Here is a 19,175-nt window from a genome sequence, read left to right on the forward strand (position 1 = left end):
CTCACTGATTTCTGAAACTCGATATTGTCAACAAGCAGCACGTCAAACAGGTCCTGAAAGTCTTCAATTTCCTCAACAACTGACTTATCAGTCCATTTGAACAAGTGGGTTTTGTCCTTCATCATTAACATCCAATAAACAATTAGATTGAAACAAAGACAAAGTTACATGATTATAAGACTAACCATCTCAGATCCCATCGGACAACGATGAAATAATCTTCCTAGATTTCTAACTGTTTTTGAAGTGAAATGAGACACTGCCTCACCGCAATTGCATCTCGTGTGAATTCCGCGTTGTTTGGCGACTCGATCTGTTGGAGTGGATGAAGAATTGGACGAAGACATGATTGAGTCGATCTCCAAATTTTTGTCGCTGTAATTCTCTCTATCGAGGAAGAATGAGGAAGAAAAGGGAATATGTCAAAATAATTAGCTAAACGACGTGCTATCATACTTCTATAACGTGTATACTAGCAAAGGCAGATCAGAAAAAAAATCACAAAATATACGACTACAACAAGCTGCTAAACGTATGTACTTTGTCTTCGAATCCTCTAATTTAGTTTCAAAACATAGAGCAAAGAAAGTGGCCTGACAATTGATCAATTGATAATCAGTATAAGATTTACATTACTGGTGAATAAATAGATGTCATGTTTGTTTGGGGTTATGGTTTCGATTTTGGTTAGAGTTAAGGGTTTAGGATATATTTGAGGTTATGGGTTTAGGGTTTAGGGTTTATTTAGGGTTTAGAGTTTGTTTAGGGTTTAGGGCTTGTTTATGAATTATGGATGTATTCTGAATGTGTTTTTGGTCCTGAGGTTTTATGATCATGTAGTACACAATTCTTTACAGAAAATCAAATTAGAAGAACTAAAAATCCTACAAAAACAAAGATAGAATTGTCACATAATTCCTAGAAAATCTAAAGCTAGAGTTGTCACAAATTTTCATCTAAACAAAAGCTAGAATTTTCCACAAAATTAGACACATAATCAATCTTCAAGGTCAAAGACCTCTTCTCTCTCCCATGGTGAAGGCACATATCGTGTCATTGCCTCAGCGTAAATGGGATCGTGTGCAGCCTCCCATAAATCCACACCAATCTTCTGTCTGCAACCCATGATTATTTCATCATCCAATAAACTGAGGTCGATACCAAGCAGATGGCATTCCAAATGCTTGAGTGCGTATGCACAGCAGTCACAACAAGACTTGTTCAATCTCATCTTCATAGGCACATCCATGATAGAATATGATGCGAGGAGTAGTTGCTTCTGTCTTTCAGGTGGTCAAACGCGGCCTTCACTATCCTAGGAATCATAGCAACAAACTTGTCAACGTATTGTCTATTCTTTCCCCCGCCGCAGTCAAAGACTTCCACCCTTTTTTCAATAATGTTGATGCAGACAGGAACCCAGTGATTACATGCGTTGGACAATACTAAATTTGTAAATGAAACCCAGCTGAAAACTAAGACGTGTAGAGGAGTGGATGATTACCATTTACAAACAAAGGAAAGTAGAGACGATCAACATTGACACCCCAAACTTGATCAGTACGCCCATGAGATGGAAGCTCTCCTCTGCCGTACCCAAGACGAATACCAGGCAATTCATAGGTTTTTTGTTAGGAAAGAACTTGTTGTATGCAGGGTCGATTTGGAGGCAGAACATAGCATTTAAGAAAGCAACACGGCTTGGATCCCAACGCTTCAAAGTTGTGTTGACTCGCCATATAAACATAACTGCATCCATTTCCTGAATATTCACAATGAAAATAAACTAATGTGTTACAAAGATAAATTCAACAAATTAGTACAAGAAAACATTACCTCGTTGCCAAGCCATTTTCCAGGACTTACAATCCTTGTAGCTATAGACAAATTTACGATTGACGGACCAAGTGGTAAGGTTTTGGTTTCTTAACCCATTCCGTGAATCCTATCCATGATTCTTCGGAGCAATAATACAGTGACGACTGCGGAGAACCATCTGTGCGCAATGGTGAATCAGTAAGCTGAAGTCATTTTCCTTTATTCCATTTCTCCCAATGTGACGGCAGTGGAGCTATTGAATCTCGGACTGAAGTCCTTGGAATCTCCCTTATTGGTCTGAGATGGATCAAAGCCGGGCACATACGAGGTCTGAGAAAGCCCTTCAACGCCTTGCGTACCTATCCCGGGAATGATATCATCTGCTTGGCTAAAATTCACATCAAATGAACTCTGAGATGCTTCCTGTTATGTTAGGATAAATAATCAATTAACAACATAATATTAAGCACAAACAAATCCATTTCATGAACATTTTATAAATAGTTCTAATATTTTACACACTAACATTTTACAAAATTTCAAACTACACGATTACAAACCAAGGACACTAACACACCAAGCACACTTACAAACCGAGACCTTATAAAACACCAAAAAATTCAGGCCAATATCATAGATGACAGTAAGACAAACAGACACGCAAACCACCTAATAAACAAGATAAAATGACATTTAAGAGAGTGGTGAAGACTAGTGTTTCTTTACCCCGCGTGTGGACCTCCTCAATGGTGGCTGGCTCGGTGAAGGCTTCTTCGCTGAAGGCTCTCCAAGCTCAACGTCAACGCTTGCTTCCTTCTGTGAATCTTTAAGCTCTGTCCTCATTTGCTCAAATGTCTCAGTCATCAGTCTTTGTAGCCGTTGTTCCATTCTAGAGAAACTCTGCTTAAACAACTGTGCCACAAAAGCCTTCATGTCTTCAATAAAAGGCGCTTGCTTAGGTCCAGTAGAGAGAACCTTATGCTTCCTTTTTTCCATACCACGATCCGGAAGCTACTTCTTACCCCTTTCTTGATGTAGCGCTTAGGTTCTTTGATCCTTTTGGAGTATGGTAGTCTTCATCACTCTCAGCTGCTTCATCATTCACAGTCGATTCATCATTCACAGCTGATTCATCATTCACAACTAATTCATCATTCACAGGTGCTTCATCATGAAGATCTAAACAAACCTCTGGAGTTTCTTCGATTTCCCAAATATGGTCACTAAAATCATGTTCTGTTCTTATCAACTCCATCAGGTTCTTGATTCAATCATCCTCCACATCATCATCTCTGCGAAAAGCATCAGATTGGACTACATCATAATTTCCTCTCCAGTCGATATATGCATAGATGTCATCCTACACAAGAAAGGTACAGTGAGTTAGATCCTAAAAAACTCATAGAAACCGGATGGACTCAACTTACATAAAGATAAGAGATCACCTCAGGTGTCAGTATTTGCTCCAATCGAATGATCTCCTCATATGACACATTTCCAGCTCCCATCCAGTTTATGCATCTAGGACCGTTCGTGAAACCTTTATCAAGTTTTTTTCCACAAAGCTTCCCAATCTTTGGTACAGCTTCCATTGCCCAAATCTGGAAGGCGTACGAGAATCTATCCAACACATAACTAGTAGTCTTATCCTTCAGGTTGTCATGAGTTTTGGCTATTGAGTTGCAGAGAAGGTCATAAGCAGCAACTCCCCAAGGATACTTTCAAACCTTCTCAAGATCCATGACCACCTTGATGTATTTGAGGGGGATATTAGCCTTCTCATCTCTCGCTAAAACCACACAAAGAATGATGACCAGATAGATCAGTTGTATGCGATATGCATTCTTCCACTTCTTAACACCTTTCTTGTCCTTATTCCACAGGTTGAAGAGTGTAACTGTTCCATCTTTTCTCCTCAACACATTGCTCCAGAAACTACTGTCATATTTTCAGTCTTCAGACTCCTTAAGAGAGATACGAGTATTGCACTAAAACCCGGTTACTGCATGGAATTCTTGTAATTAAAATCGAAGTGGTCTCCTCGCAAAGATGAACCAAAGCTCGTGCAATTTGTAAGTCACCAGCTCCCTACACAAGAAGATGTGTACCACTCTCTCGTAGAACCCAAGACCATTCTTATGCAGCTTAAAAATATGAGAAAAAAACGGATCTTTCTTCACAACTTCCAACTCCTTTGGCATCCACTCAGTGAACTTTCACATAATGTAGTCAATTCTGCAGTTGTTATTGATCTGAGTCACTTGGGGCTCCTCACCCTCCTTAAAAATCCTCTTTGGTAACTCCAGAGACATATCTAAAAGCGCAGAAAAACTTGTTAGTTCAACAGGTTAAAGTATCGATACTATAACACAAATAATGAGAACAAGACAAATGCCTTTTACATTTACATTCTCCTTATCCTAGAATATGTATTCCACCTAGTTCTAATTTAAGAAAGAACAACAATTTGTTCAATTGATCAATCAACAACAATCAATCTACCCATGGCCTATATTACAATCGGACAACATCTACTCTACTTGAAAACATACACAATCGGACAGCAACTAGTATAAGATTTCAAGAACCAAACTTTCCCCCTTTCCAAAAACCTAAATCGATATTTTACAACTACAAATCTAAAACATTAACATGCAAACACTTAATCGTGATGTATAAGATTTTAATTAACCCGTGAATCGAATTTACCTTAAGAAATATGAGAAATCAATTTTTAAAAAAACTATGTAAAAGGGAAGAACAACTCGATTTCGTTTTAGATGAGAATCAATAGAAGTAATCGAATACCTTGTGTGAAGAACTGAGACGAAAATGGAAGAACACTTCGTAATTCGATTTGACCCGTCCGACGTGCTCGACTTAATTATCCTCCGAATCCTTCGCGGGAGGCGGAGGACTTTCAGGGTTCCCTTTTTCGATGGGAGAGTTTTCGCTAAGGTTTTGACCCGAAGGTCATTCCCGCGCGGTTCCAAGCCTATCGAGTGGGGTTCCGAATTCGAGTCTCTTCCCGCGAACTTTAGTGGTTCCGCGGGGACGGATCGCTCGAGTCCTTGCCGTTAAGGTTTCAACTTGTTTGGTCAAGGTGCGCACGAGCTTATCCTGTTCTTCTGACCTTTTTTCGTAGGTGGCGAACATCTTTTTAAACTCCTCGAGCGCCGCGGCGTTGGCTGGTGCGTTGGCCGCGGATACGTCCGCTGCTGGAGTGTGCAGATCAGTGCCGCTGCCTCCGTTGAGAGAAGTTTGCACGTTGTCCGCGTCGTCAGTTGACATGTCTGGTTGAGCGTGATGTGGTTGCGAGTTAGATTGATCTGTAACCCCCCCCCCCCCTCCTTCTAGCGCCAATATGTGGGAACCAAAATTCACACTGTCGATTTCCGTTAAATAAGGAAAGTTGGAGAACCCTAATTTCCCAGAGGTCCCAGATATCTGCTAATACCACACGCTAAGCAATCAGAACACGAGATAACAACGATAAAGTATATGAAATCGTAAAAAGAGAGCAAAAGGAGTTTTATTCCGAATTTGCGTATGAGCGTTACAACAAGGTAGAAGCCTCGGCTATGAGAGCTGTCGGAGAGATTCCTAGTTCTAACAACCTAAGACTGCAAAACCTAGTTGAGTCGCAGCTCGAAATAACAAAAACGGAAAGTTGCTCTGAAAAAATTATTTTTTCATGCCTCTCGCCTAGGACTCCTTATATACTCGCTCCTAGGTCGGTTTACAATGTTCCCCTTCTGCCCTTAAGCCATCATAGCCTAAAAATGGAGATATTCTATTTTCCCGATCTTCGTAATTATCTTCAAAATTTCGTATTTATCCGCGGAAACTTGACATTTATCTCTCCTTGCGAACCAAGCGTAAACCGTCCCACGATTTATGGGCTGCTGGTTAAGAAATCGTAAGGTGGGCTTCGAGTCATGTCTTAGATCCCTTGGGGCCGTCTTTCTACTCGAAGCGTTTATTACGACTTCTTTCGATAAAAGCGAAATTTCCGCAGTTTTTATCGTAAAGTTTGATTGATGACTTCGAATGGCGGAAAACATGAAATGGGTTCGCTACGGTCTTCGGGAGACAGCATCGAAGGGTAGACGATAATGCATGGATTCATGTCGTATCAACGTTTTGGAAGAGTTCGGTCGCTACGTAGAGACCGAGCGAGACGGACACTCGGTCGCTACGTAGCGACCGAGCGGGACGGACGCTCGGTCGCTATGTCTTGGCTCGAGTTTGGTCGCTACGTAGCGACCGAGCGGGACAGACGCTCGGTCTCTACGTGGCGACCGAGCTTGGCTCGAGCCCGGTCGCTAGGACGGACGCTCGGTCGCTACGTAGCAACCGAGCTTGGCTCGAGATTGGTCGCTACATAGCGACCGAGCGGGACGGACGCTCGGTCGCTACGTAGCGACCGGGCGGTGTGCATGTGCGGTAGTTACGTAGTGACTGAGCTTGGTCTATCCTTGTTCTGATCGTCACATTCGAACCTATCTGTGGCTGGCTCAGTTACGTTTCTGTTACCTTGGGACAGCTTGTGTTGAATTCAAACGGGGTTTGAACAAGGTTTTATCTCGAGAACATATGCCACGATGATATTAGGAGTTTTCAAGGCTCCTAAGACAAATGTTGTAGTATAAATGATTGTCGAACCAATTCTAAGGGATTTCAAGCACTGAGAATGCAAGTAATTACTTAATCTAAGTGCAACCGATGATTTTAAGGGTTTTCTAAACTAATGATTAATACTAATGCAGTTTCAGAATAATAAAAACGGTAAATGAGTTGACTTTCTTAACTAAGGAAAATGAGAACTCATGGGCATAGGAATTAGACCTTGGGTGATCAAGTTTCGAACTAAGGATGGCAGACGAACAATCAAACTATCAACCTTAAGCTTAGACACGATCCTAAACAAACTCTATGTCTAGATGAATGTTCATTTACTAACACATTTCAAACAACAAATGTCTTTGGTTAAATAATATGGATGCAATCATTACTAACAGGTCTAAGGCTATCTTAGCACTTCTAACAACAAATGTCTTTGGCAAAATATGCTAAAAGCTTAGAAAAGTTGTTTCAGGCATTTCATCGAACACCTTTGGGTGGGAAATGCCTAAAGATCAACTTTTGAGAAGCTAACTCAGAAGATGCATTATGATTACTCTACTAGCAAGGTTTTGGAATAATCTACTCTAAAACATCCTAGCTCTAACCTAATCACCCTTAATCTTCCTAACCCATGAATTCAAATGGTGATTACTCACTACTCTTCATGATTCCTCTTAAACCCATTTTGGATTTAAGATTAATCATACAGAGGGATACAACAACGAATTGGAAAACACAGAATTGCAATAACTAGATGAACAAAGATGATTCAAGAGATGAACTTTCCAAGGGTTTTTTCTTAGAACAAAAGATAATCTGTCTGGTGGCTGCCAAAAGTACTTAAAACATAGGTTTTCAGATGTAAAAACGTGCATAATGAAATGACCAAAAGGCCCTTGAGTAGAAATGAATTCAAGCAAACAGAAGGCGCACAGCGACCTCCAGTAGTCGCTCTAAGAGGTCGCTCTAGGCTTCGGGAGCGACCTGGAGGGTCGCTGCGAGACGTCGCTCCGGGTCTCTCTTCGCGAGCGACCTCGCTGTGTCGCTCCGGTCACGTCGCTCCCAGCTGGAGCGACCTTATGGTGTCACTCTGGCCAAGTCGCTCTCGTGCCTCCGAGCGATGGAGACGCGAGCGACATCGGGGTGTCGCTCTGGCCAAGTCGCTCTAAAAGGGTGTCACAGCGACTTCACGGTGTCGCTCCGGTGAGGTCGCTCCCATGCACTGCTCCTCCAATGATCACTTTTATCACCTCTTTTGAACTCCAAATGCACCCAAATGTCTCCAAGAACTCCATGTGGTACTCCAATACCTGATAAGGACTCATGTATGCAAAATGCAACCTAAACATGGCTAAATCCTAGTCTATATGATCAAAATGCACATGGGTGAATGGATAAGACAATGGAAATATGCAAGATATCAACTCCCCCAAACTTAATCTTTTACTTGTCCACAAGTGAACTTTCTAGAACTCATAGGGAGAGAGGTTTGAAGGTGGGAGCTCATAGCCAAAAGAAACACAACTAGCACTCGATTCAACATCTAATCTAACATGAGCACACTCTCTTATTACACTCTAGCTTCTCTAGGCCTATCTCAACTCCTTTTGCCCTTATACGCATCATCAAGCATCCACACATTCAAATCAACCAACTCTCACATTCATTAAGCATAAAACATCAAGTGAATTCTTGCAAATGGTCAATTGGTCCAAATCATTTGGTTGAGTAAGGGAAGGCTTTTATTCAAATGGGTCAAGAGGTTCAAAATCCATGATTTTTTTAAAGTGGTTTACTCTCAAAACGAGTAGCCTTGACATTGCACATAATATATTTAAGAAAGAGACCAACTCATGCATACAATGCTCAATCTCCATTGTTCTACCCTTTTCCCAAACATACAAGTTACACAATCACTTCATAATGTCAAACCCAACTCCCATCTCTCACCAAAAGATCCCAAGAACACTTTGCACATAAAACTCTTTTTCTTTGAAATCTATAAAGGATTTTCTCAACTTCTAAACAAATCTTAGCTCTAAACAACTTTGCTAGCCCCTTTTCTTTCTTTTTTTTTTTTTTTTTTTTTTTTTTTTATATTTTTTTTTTTTTTTTTTTTTGGGGCCAAGACTTTTCACAAATCGAGCTAGAAGTTTCTCTACTTATCCCATAAAGACTAGTCAATTAAACACAAGAGTTCACTCTTTTCCTTCAGCTTTCTCATACTCCCAAATCAAACTTTACAACACTCACCCCCATCCTATGGCTAGACAATAATGTGCCTAATCTAGCAAGAATGAAGATCAAGCATTGTCGTTCCCGATACTCTCAACATTATGTGCATGTAAGACTTTCCGAAAAAGGCCTCACTCATCAATCAATGAAGGCTTAAACGGAGGAAGGGATTTTGGGGAGAGGTCTACCACTAGAGGTTGTCAAAAAGATTGGCATAAAGGATGTGACAACTCAAGTGTGTATATCCATGATTCAGTACACAAGGGACCATGAGCAAGATGCATTAAGTTCGTTCAGTTCAAATAAGGTTGTAGTTGGCTTCAAAGACTGAGTTTCAGCAATCAACAAGTTTCAGGAAGAGTTTTCAAGGCTCGAAGCATACAAGTCTTTTTGAGAGGTGCATAAGCTACTCAGGTGCAAAGTAGTGTTCTTTACAAGGCATTTAAAATCATTGCTCCCAATGCAAGTGAATGCAACCTATATGCTCTAGACTCTCCTAGAAATGCAAATGATGCAAACTAAATGATTTTTTTTTATATGCAAATAGGTATGCAATGCATGACTCAATGAAACAAGATCAAAGCAAACATGATCAAATACTTGGTACCTCCCCCAAACTTAAATGACACAGTCTCTGTGTTGTCAAGGAGAGAGAGATACCCAAAAAGAGAAAACTAATATGCAAAAACGAAATGGTATATACAAGGGAAAGTAGAGAAGTACCTTCAAGGATAGTAAGTGGGGGCAGATGCCCCAGCATCATCGTCGTCTGGTGGGAACGTGGTGTAGTAACCTCCATGTCCTGAGCTGTAGTCTCCATACCATTGTTGGCTCTGAACTTCTTCAATCTCAGCTTCACTTTCTGAAGAGGCTAGGGATGGAGACTTGTTTCCAGAGGCGGAAGGCTGAGTGGGTGGGTTCCTCCATTGTCGCTGGAGCTGTCTATCAGTGAGTGGGAAACCAAGATCAGTGGGCTGAGGTGGGGGCTGGGGGACTGATGTGTTCGCGAAGGCGAAGTCCGCTGAGCTACATCCAGCTATTCCTCCTCTGGTCAAGACATCGGCCACCTTCTTCATGAACTTGGCTGAAGTCTTTGCTTGCTTCTTCACCGTCTTGCTCAGCGCCTTGCACTTGTCCTTCAGCTTTTCGATTGTTCTGTCTTGTGCCTTGTTCCATCGCTGAAGTCGGCTAATGTGGTCATGAGCATCACGAAGCGCACCAGGGGGAAGGACTCCATCATGTGGCTTGAAGTAGTAGCGTGGAGGTCCATAGATGGGTACAGATTCTTCCCTAGGAGGTTCTGTGAAGTCGTGTCTCGTCGGAACACTCCTTTTCCTTGGTGCAGCAATGGGACCGAGAGACCCGTGTTCTCCAAGAAAGTCTTCTTGGGATAAGTTGAAGCTGATAGCTCCAGGTCTCTCTAAGCTCGTCAGTCTCTGGTTTGGAAGAACCACTTCGACCGGCTTGCCCTGCAAGTAGTAGTGGTAGACGTAGTCCTTCCCATACATCCCACTGAAATAGGTGGCAATCCTCAAGTAAGTGCCATCGATGAACTTAGGCCCTGCTGCGTCCTTTCCCAAGGGAACATTCAGAAATTGGAGCAGTGGCGTGATCATCCCGCCTATCCCAACCTTTGGTTGCGAATCAGTTGTGTACCATGCCCAGTCTCTGTAGTGCTCGAGACGATTCACGAAGAAGCTGACCATCCCGAAGGAAGCATAGATGTCGTTGCTTGGAAGGGGCAACGTTCCAGGTGGGGCATAGGGGCGGATAGCCGGGTAGAGCATTCGCATGTCTTCCTCGGTGACATTACCAGCTTGCTTCCGTGGGTAGAATGCATGGACGAGCATCCTATGGAGGTAGCGTACAGACGGGTGCCGGATATGTGAGTTCTTGTCAGCCCCGGTAGAGTGCTTGTTTCCAGTGATTAACTTCCAAAGCTGAGTGGGGAGGTTTTCACACTTGGGAAGGGAGTAGTCTGCCAAGTCTTGGAAACCCATGACTCTCCCAATGTCTTTGAAGTTCATGTTGTACTCTCTCCCATTGACCTTGAACTTTATTTTGCCCCATCCTTGCCTCACGTGCGGATCGTCATGGTAAGTGACCTCAAGGGAAGACAAGAACTGACAGGAGACATCCCGGTAGGCGGGGTAGGCCATGGTGAGGAGTTTGGGCATCTTCAGGTGCCCCAGCATTGCCTCAATATCAGAATCGAGACCCACCTCCTTCAGCAAATCAAGGTCAGCGAATCTGGTTGGAGTCCAAGTTACCCCATTCAGCAAATGATGATACAGCTCTATCCTCAACAACCTCTTTCCCCTTGGACATCTTGGCCCTCTTTGTAGGAGCCTGCTCATCTGCAATTTCATCGCCATTCTCCTCATCTGTGGCAACTGCTATACTCTTTCCTGCCCTCTTCTCTTGCTCCTTTGCCTTCTTTGCAGCCACGGTTTGCTGTCGAGAAGTCCTTTGTGTCCCAGAACCAGCTCGTTCCGAGGCTAAAGCCTTTCCTCTCAACGAAAACTCTTGTCTTTCAGGTTCTTGCCTCTCAGCATCCGACTTTCCCTTAGTTTTCTTAACCATTGTACCTGAGAAATACAAAACTTGGAAAGGGATAAGTCGATTGACTTTGCAAATGTAAACTTCAAGAAGCAACGTAAAGAATCACAATTCTCAATCTTTTCATCATGTGAAAATTACAAGACAAGTAAAATTCAATAATCAAAGTAATTCTAGAATGAGAGGGTTCTCTAATCAAACCTTTCAACACCTTAACATACTAACTCACCCACTAACACACTCAATTAGGATCAATTTCGAAAAGCCCCAAATCCATGAACCCTAATTTTGCCAAAGTTCAAATTAAGCTCAGTTCCACCATCAATTCAACAACCCAACTTGATATATAAGCTTTCCCTAGTCTATTTTACCACAATCAAGCAAGAAAATGACCAAATTTCGATTTTCAAATTCTAGGGTTCATGGACCTACGAATTTGAATTTAAAAACACAATACCTTGCTTTGGATGGAAGGAAATGGGGGAATGGGTGGTGAGGAATAGACTGTTGGGGCGAAAGCTTAGATTTAGAAACAAGAACTAGGAGATTTGGGTGAGAGAATTGAGAAAGTTAGGAGATTTTTGGTGTGGGTTTGTTTGAGAGAGTATGAGTGTTTGTGAGAGGAAGGGAGAGTGAAAGAGATGAAGGTCATGGGTATGGGTAGGTCTAGGGTCGTCCGGTTAGATTTAGGGCTGGTTAACTCGAATTAAACCGGACAAAATCAAAGAGGGACTTACCTGGACAGGCTAGGGAGCGACCTGGAGTGGTCGCTCTGATAGGTCGCTCCGGGTCGCAGAAAATGCGAGCGACCTCACGTGGTCACTGCGAGACTTCACTCCGAGAGCGATTCTCGAGCCCCGGAGACAGAAATGCGAGCGACTTAGCCGAGTCACTCTGATCACGTTGCTCCCAGCGACAGAAAACGCGAGCGACCTCACGTGGTCGCTGCGAGACGTCGCTCCGAGAGCGATTCTCGAGCTCCGGACACCGAAAATGCGAGCGACTTGGACCAGTCGCTTTGATCACGTCGCTCCCAGCTGGAGCGACCTCGTGGCGTCGCTGTGGAACCTCACTCCCACGCTCGATTCTTTGCCTTGACCGGATCGATGAACAACCTGAACCCTACTTCAACACTTTCCCCTCTTTTTTTTTTATGAAATATGATGAAAATGAAAATACCAATGCAATATGTACAAGGATACGCATGGGACTTCCTCCCAAGTGAGCTTGTTTTAAGTCTCTAGCTTGACTTTGCCTCCTTTTGGATTAGGCTGGGGTAGGATCAGACAGTGGAGTTGAAACTCCATCTTCCTCAGGTGCATCAGCCATGTAGAGCTTAACCCTTTGCCCATTGACTGTGAAGTCTCTTCCATCAGTACTCCACAAAACTATTGCTCCATATGGCTTAACCTCTTTGACCTTGAAAGGGCCGGACCACCTTGACTTAAGCTTTCCTGGAAACAACTTCAGTCTTGAGTTGTAGAGAAGAACTTGATCTCCTTCTTTAAACTCTCTCTTTAGGATATTCTTGTCATGGAAAGATTTAGTCTTCTCCTTGTAGATCCTTGAGTTTTCGAAGGCATCCATTCTTATCTCATCAAGCTCATGTAGCTGAAAAAGCCTTTTCTCCTTGGCACTCTTGATGTCAAAGTTCAGCAACTTTACTGCCCAAAGTGCCTTGTACTCAAGCTCCACTGGTAGATGGCAAGCTTTCCCGTACAATAGGTTGAAAGGTGTGGTCCCCAGAGGTGTCTTGTAAGCTGTCCTGTAAGCCCAAAGCGCATCATCAAGCTTAACTGACCAATCCTTCCTTGTAATCCCCACAATCTTCTCCAGAATGGACTTGATCTCTCTGTTAGAAATCTCAACTTGACCACTTGTTTGAGGATGGTAAGGAGTTGCAACCTTGTGCTTAACACCGTTCTTCCTGAGAAGTCCCTCAAGCAGTTTGTTGATGAAATGAGACCCTCCATCACTGATTACAACTCTTGGAACTCCGAACCTTGGAAAGATGGTGCTCTTGAACATCTTGATTACCACTCTTGCATCATTGGTGGGACTTGCAATAGCTTCCACCCATTTTGAGACATAATCAACAGCTACCAGGATGTACTTGTTGCCATGTGATGATGGAAATGGCCCCATGAAGTCAATACCCCACACATCAAACACTTCAACTTCAAGGATTGGATTCTGAGGCATCTCATTCCTCTTGGTGATGTTTCCCCTCCTTTGGCATGAATCACACCTTGAAACAAAGTCTTGTGTGTCCTTGAACATGTGTGGCCACCAGAATCCAGCTTGTAACACCTTAGCAACAGTCTTGAAGGTAGCAAAGTGGCCTCCATAAGATGATCCATGACACTGTGTAAGGATCCCATCAATCTCCTCATTAGCAACCACTCTCCTATAAAGTTGATCTTTGCAGAGAATGTAGAGGTAGGGCTCATCCCAGTAGTATCTCTTCACATCCTTGTAGAACTTCTTCTTGGCATAACCCACAAGATTCAAAGGCTCTTTTCCTGTGGCTAGGTAATTCACCAAATCAGCATACCAAGGTTCTTTCTCTTCTGTTGCCTTGACTTCTTCAAGCTTCCTTCCAGTCTCACAAACTGCTATCACTGCTCCAATAGCCATGATCTGTTCCTCAGGGAGTCCTTCATCAATGGGAATGCCACACTCCACTCTCAGCCTGGACAAGTGATCAGCTACACCATTCTCAACTCCTGGCTTGTCCTTGATCTCTAAATCAAACTCTTGCAGCAAAAGAATCCATCTCAAGAGCCTGGGCTTTGCATCCTTCTTCGCCAAAAGGTGTCTCAACGCAGCATGATCTGTGTAGACAATGACTTTAGATCCCACCAAGTAGCTTCTGAACTTCTCAAAGGCAAAGACAATGGCTAGCATCTCCTTCTCTGTTGTGGCATATCTCATCTGAGCATCATTCAGGGTTTGGCTCGCGTAGTAGATCACATGGGTCTTGCCATCTTTCTTCTGCCCCAAAACAGCTCCCACAGCATAATCACTAGCATCACACATGATCTCAAAGGGGAGATCCCAATTAGGTGGCTGGACAATTGGAGCACTGATGAGTTCACCTTTCAGCTTCTTGAAGGCTTCTAGACACTCCACATCAAAGCTGAAGGTGGCTTCTTTGCACAGCAGCCTGGTCAATGGTCTAGTGATCATGGAGAAGTCCTTTATGAATCTCCTGTAAAACCCAGCATGACCAAGAAAACTTCGGATGTCTTTCACTGTCTTTGGTGGGGGCAAACCAACCATAACATCGATTTTGGCCTTATCCACCTCAATCCCCTTCTCTGAAATCTTGTGCCCCAGCACAATCCCTTCTTTGACCATGAAGTGACACTTCTCCCAGTTCAGCACAAGGTTGGTGTCTTCACATCTCTGTAGGACCCTGCACAAATTTGACAAACAAGCAGAAAACGAAGATCCATAGACAGAGAAATCATCCATGAACACCTCCACAACATCCTCAATCAGATCAGAAAAGATCGACATCATGCACCTTTGAAAGGTGGCTGGAGCATTACATAGACCAAATGGCATTCTTCGATATGCGAAGGTACCATAAGGACATGTGAATGTTGTTTTCTCCTGATCATTGGGATGTATGGGGATCTGGAAGAATCCTGAATATCCATCAAGAAAACAATAGAATGGATGATTTGCAAGTCTCTCAAGCATCTGATCAATAAATGGAAGTGGAAAATGATCCTTTCTAGATGCAGAGTTCAGTTTGCGGTAATCAATACACATCCTATGCCCAGTGACTGTTCTTGTTGGTATCAATTCATCCTTGTCATTTTTAATCACAGTTATACCACCCTTTTTTGGCACAACATGCACAGGAGATACCCATTTAGAATCTGAGATAGGGTAGATAACACCAGCATCTAAGAGTTTAAGAATCTCTTTCTTTACAACATCCTTCAGGTTAGGATTTAACCTTCTTTGATGCTCGATAGAAGTCATTGATTCATCCTCAAGATGTATCCTATGCATACACAAAGAGGGTGATATTCCCTTGATGTCATCAAGTGAGTAACCTATTGCTTTTCTAAATCTTTTAAGTGTTTTCAAAAGTTCAGATAGCTCAGTTTCAGTAAGTTCACTACTCACAATGACTGGATAAGTTCCATTAGGACCAAGAAATGCATACCTTACACCATTGGGGAGAGGTTTAAGCTCCACCTTAGGCGCCTTAAGCTCGCTCCAGTCGTTTTGCTGGGTGTCCCCTTGTTGAATGACCGAGGCTTCCTGATGGACAATTTGAGGCAGCTCCTCATACTGATCCTTACTACCAAATCCTCTGTGTGAATCCAACATCATCCCATAGGCAGCACTCTCCAGGTTCTGAATCACTTCAGCTGGCCTCTCTATCGTCAAAGCATGCTGTAGAGGGTCTTCTATTGACAATTCTTCAAGGAGCTCATCAGCAAGGGCATCCATCTCTTCAATGTAGAAAACTTGCCCTTGAACTGTTGGTTTCTTCATTACCTCCTTGATGTCAAAGTGAAGAACATGCCCTTTACCCAAGTGGAGATCAATCTTGCCCTCTTTCACATTAACAATTGCTCCTGCTGTAGCTAAGAAAGGCCTTCCAAGGATTAAAGGATCTGCAGCTTCCTCACCCATCTCAAGCACCACAAAGTCTGTAGGGATCTCATATTTTCCAACCATAACGGGGAGGTCCTCCAAGATACCCACCGGGTACTTCACTGAACGATCAGCCAATACCAGAGACAGTCTACACTTCTTGTACTGAGTGAAACCAAGCTTCTTAGCAACAGATAAAGGCATCAAGCTGACACTAGCTCCCAAATCGCAGAGACATCTATCAAATACCATAGGTCCAAGAGCACAAGGTAATGTGAAGCATCCTGGATCTTCTAGCTTCTTTGGAACAACAAGCCTCTGGATGATGGCACTGCACTCATGAGTGAGAATCATCATGCCCTCCATCTCCTTCTTCTTTGCAGCTACAACATCTTTCAGGAACTTGCTATATTGAGGAATTAGCATGAAAGCATCAATGATGGGCATTGTGACTTGAACTTCACTCATTTGCTTCTCAAATAGAGCTTTGTACTTCTCTAGCAGCTGCCTCTTGAATCTACCAGGGAATGGTAGTTTGGGTTCATAGGGAGGAGGAACAAAAGAATTCTCACTTGCTGGAGCAACAACTTCACCATCTTTCACTGTTTTCTTCTCTTCCCCAACCTTTCCTTTACCTTTCGCTTCCACAATCTTCTCCAAGATTTCATCATTGATTTTCTCATCAACAATCACCACTTCATCATCTATGTTGATGGCAACCCCCTCACCTTGTTTCTCAGCATCCTTGGTGAGAGCTTTCTGAGGTAACTCCTTACCACTCCTGAGGGTGATAGCTTTCATGGTCTCCTTGGGGTTTTGCTCAGATTTTCCAGGTAAAGAACCTTGTTGGCGATTTTGTTGAGTGTTCATGGCAGCAAACTGGTTCTCCAAGGTTCTGAACTTGTTGTTGAGCTCATTGTAGCTTCCATCAATCTTTGCGTGAAGGTTTTTCAACTCATAGCCAACATGCTTCTCACTTCTTGTCTGAGACTCCAAGATTTGTTTTAGTAGGGCATCAGTGCTGCTGACTGGAGGAGTAGAGGTAGAAGTAGTAGGTTGTTGTTGGGCAGGTTGTTGTCCTTTGTTGTTGAAACCGGGAGGAGGGTTTTGTTGAGGCTGATAGCTGCCTTGCTGGTTGTTCCGAGGCTGATAACCACTCTGTTGGTTGTTGGGGTAAGATCTCTGTTGGTAGTTGTTGTACTGAAAGTTTGGCTCTTTCTTGTACCAGCTACCATTGTTGTTGATGAAGCACAGCTCTTCTTGCCCTTCCAAACCATCAACTTCCTGGACAACAGGTGTGGCTTCTTTGTTTGGGTTACCAACAAAGTGCAGCTGCTCCTGGGTGGCCTTATCAGCAATGAGAATGTCAATCTTATCCTGGAGAGCCTTTAACTCCCTCCTCGTCTGCTTGTCATCTGTTCGACTGCCTCTGTCGTGGTCTCCACTGTAGACTGCATCACTCTTTACCATGTTGTCAACCAGCTCTTCTGCATCTTCCTCAGTTCTCCCCAAGAAGAACCCATTGCTAGCTGTATCCAGTCTGGCCCTGTACTTAGGAAGAGCACCACGGTAGAATGTGCTCAGCAAGCTCTCCTTAGAGAAACCATGGTGTGGGCATTGAGCTTGGTAGCCCTTGAATCTCTCCCAGGCTTCACTGAAGCCTTCCAAGCCTTTCTGTTGAAAGCTGGAGATCTCATTTCTCAGCTTAGCAGTTCTTGAAGTAGAGAAGAACTTCTCCAAGAAAGCTTTCTTGCAGTCATCCCAAGTGGTGATTGAGTCACTTGGTAGAGACTTCTCCCACTGTCGTGCCTTATCCCCCAGAGAGAAAGGGAATAACTTCAGCTTTAAGGCATCCTCAGACACACCATTGGTTTTTGACAACCCACAGTAGCTGTCGAACCTGTCCAAGTGATCAAATGGGTCCTCTAGAGCCAAGCCATGATACTTGTTGTTCTCGATCACGTTGAGGAGTCCTGATTTGATCTCAAAGTTGTTGGCTGCTACAGCTGGTGCTCGGATTCCCAATCTATGACCATGAATGTTGGGGCGGTCATAAGTGCCAATGGGTCGAGCTGCTCGCTGTTGGTTTTGTGGAACGTTGTTGGCATCATTTTGAGGTATGTCTCCCATATCAGTATCCAATCTCTGCAAGTGAGACTGTTGCTCTTCTTCTCTTCTCTTTCTAGCACACTCTCTCTCTAAAGCTCTGATGTATGCGGCTCTTGGAACTAGGTTTGATGGACCCCTGGTCCTCAAGTTCATACACCTGTAAATTAAAGGGAGGTGAAGAAGGAGAATCAGTAACTAAAGAAAATAAAAATGACTTAGTCTCAAGCAAATGACTAAATCTCAATGTTCAAATCTACTTAGAATTTGGCAACGGCGCCAATTTGATATTAGGAGTTTTCAAGGCTCCTAAGATAAATGTTGTAGTATAAATGATTGTCGAACCAATTCTAAAGGATTTCAAGCACTGAGAATGCAAGTACTTACTTAATCTAAGTGCAACCGATGATTTTAAGGGTTTCTAAACTAATGATTAATACTAATGCTGTTTCGGAATAATAAAAACGGTAAATGAGTTGACTTTCTTAACTAAGGAAAATGAGAACTCATGGGCATAGGAATTAGACCTTGGGTGATCAAGTTTTGAACTAAGGATGGCAGACGAACAATCAAACTATCAACCTTAAGCTTAGACATGATCCTAAACAAACTCTATGTCTAGATGAATGTTCATTTACTAACACATTTCAAACAACAAATGTCTTTGGTTGAATAATATGGAAGCAATCATTACTAACAGGTCTAAGGCTATCTTAGCACTTCTAACAACAAATGTCTTTGGCAAAATATGCTAAAAGCTTAGAAGAGTTGTTTCAGGCATTTCATCGAACACCTTTTGGGTGGGAAATGCCTAAAGATCAACTTTTGAGAAGCTAACTCAGAAGATGCATTATGATTACTCTACTAGCAAGGTTTTGGAATGATCTACTCTAAAACATCCTAGCTCTAACCTAATCACCCTTAATCTTCCTAACCCATGAATTCAAATGGTGATTACTCACTACTCTTCATGATTCCTCTTAAACCCATTTTGGATTTCAGATTAATCATACAGAGGGATACAACAACGAATTGGAAAACACAGAATTGCAATAACTAGATGAACAAAGATGATTCAAGAGATGAACTTTCCAAAGGTTTTTCTTAGAACAAAAGATAATATGTCTGGTGGCTGCCAAAAGTACTTAAAACATAGGTTTTCAGAAGTAAAAATGTGCATAATGAAATGACCAAAAGGCCCTTGAGTATAA

The 19,175-nt window shown here is 42.8% G+C and overlaps 1 non-coding gene across 1 annotated transcript; it reads left to right on the forward strand.

Annotated features, from left to right (window-relative positions):
* The first annotated feature begins 17,458 nt into the window (after positions 1 to 17,458).
* On the forward strand, positions 17,459 to 17,565 carry LOC125590754. The gene has a single exon (XR_007326758.1). It is a non-coding gene; the product is annotated as a small nucleolar RNA R71 (small nucleolar RNA).
* The last annotated feature ends 1,610 nt before the right edge of the window (positions 17,566 to 19,175 follow it).

This window comes from Brassica napus, chromosome C7 (assembly GCF_020379485.1).
Source record: "Brassica napus cultivar Da-Ae chromosome C7, Da-Ae, whole genome shotgun sequence".
NCBI classification, from domain to species: domain Eukaryota; kingdom Viridiplantae; phylum Streptophyta; class Magnoliopsida; order Brassicales; family Brassicaceae; genus Brassica; species Brassica napus.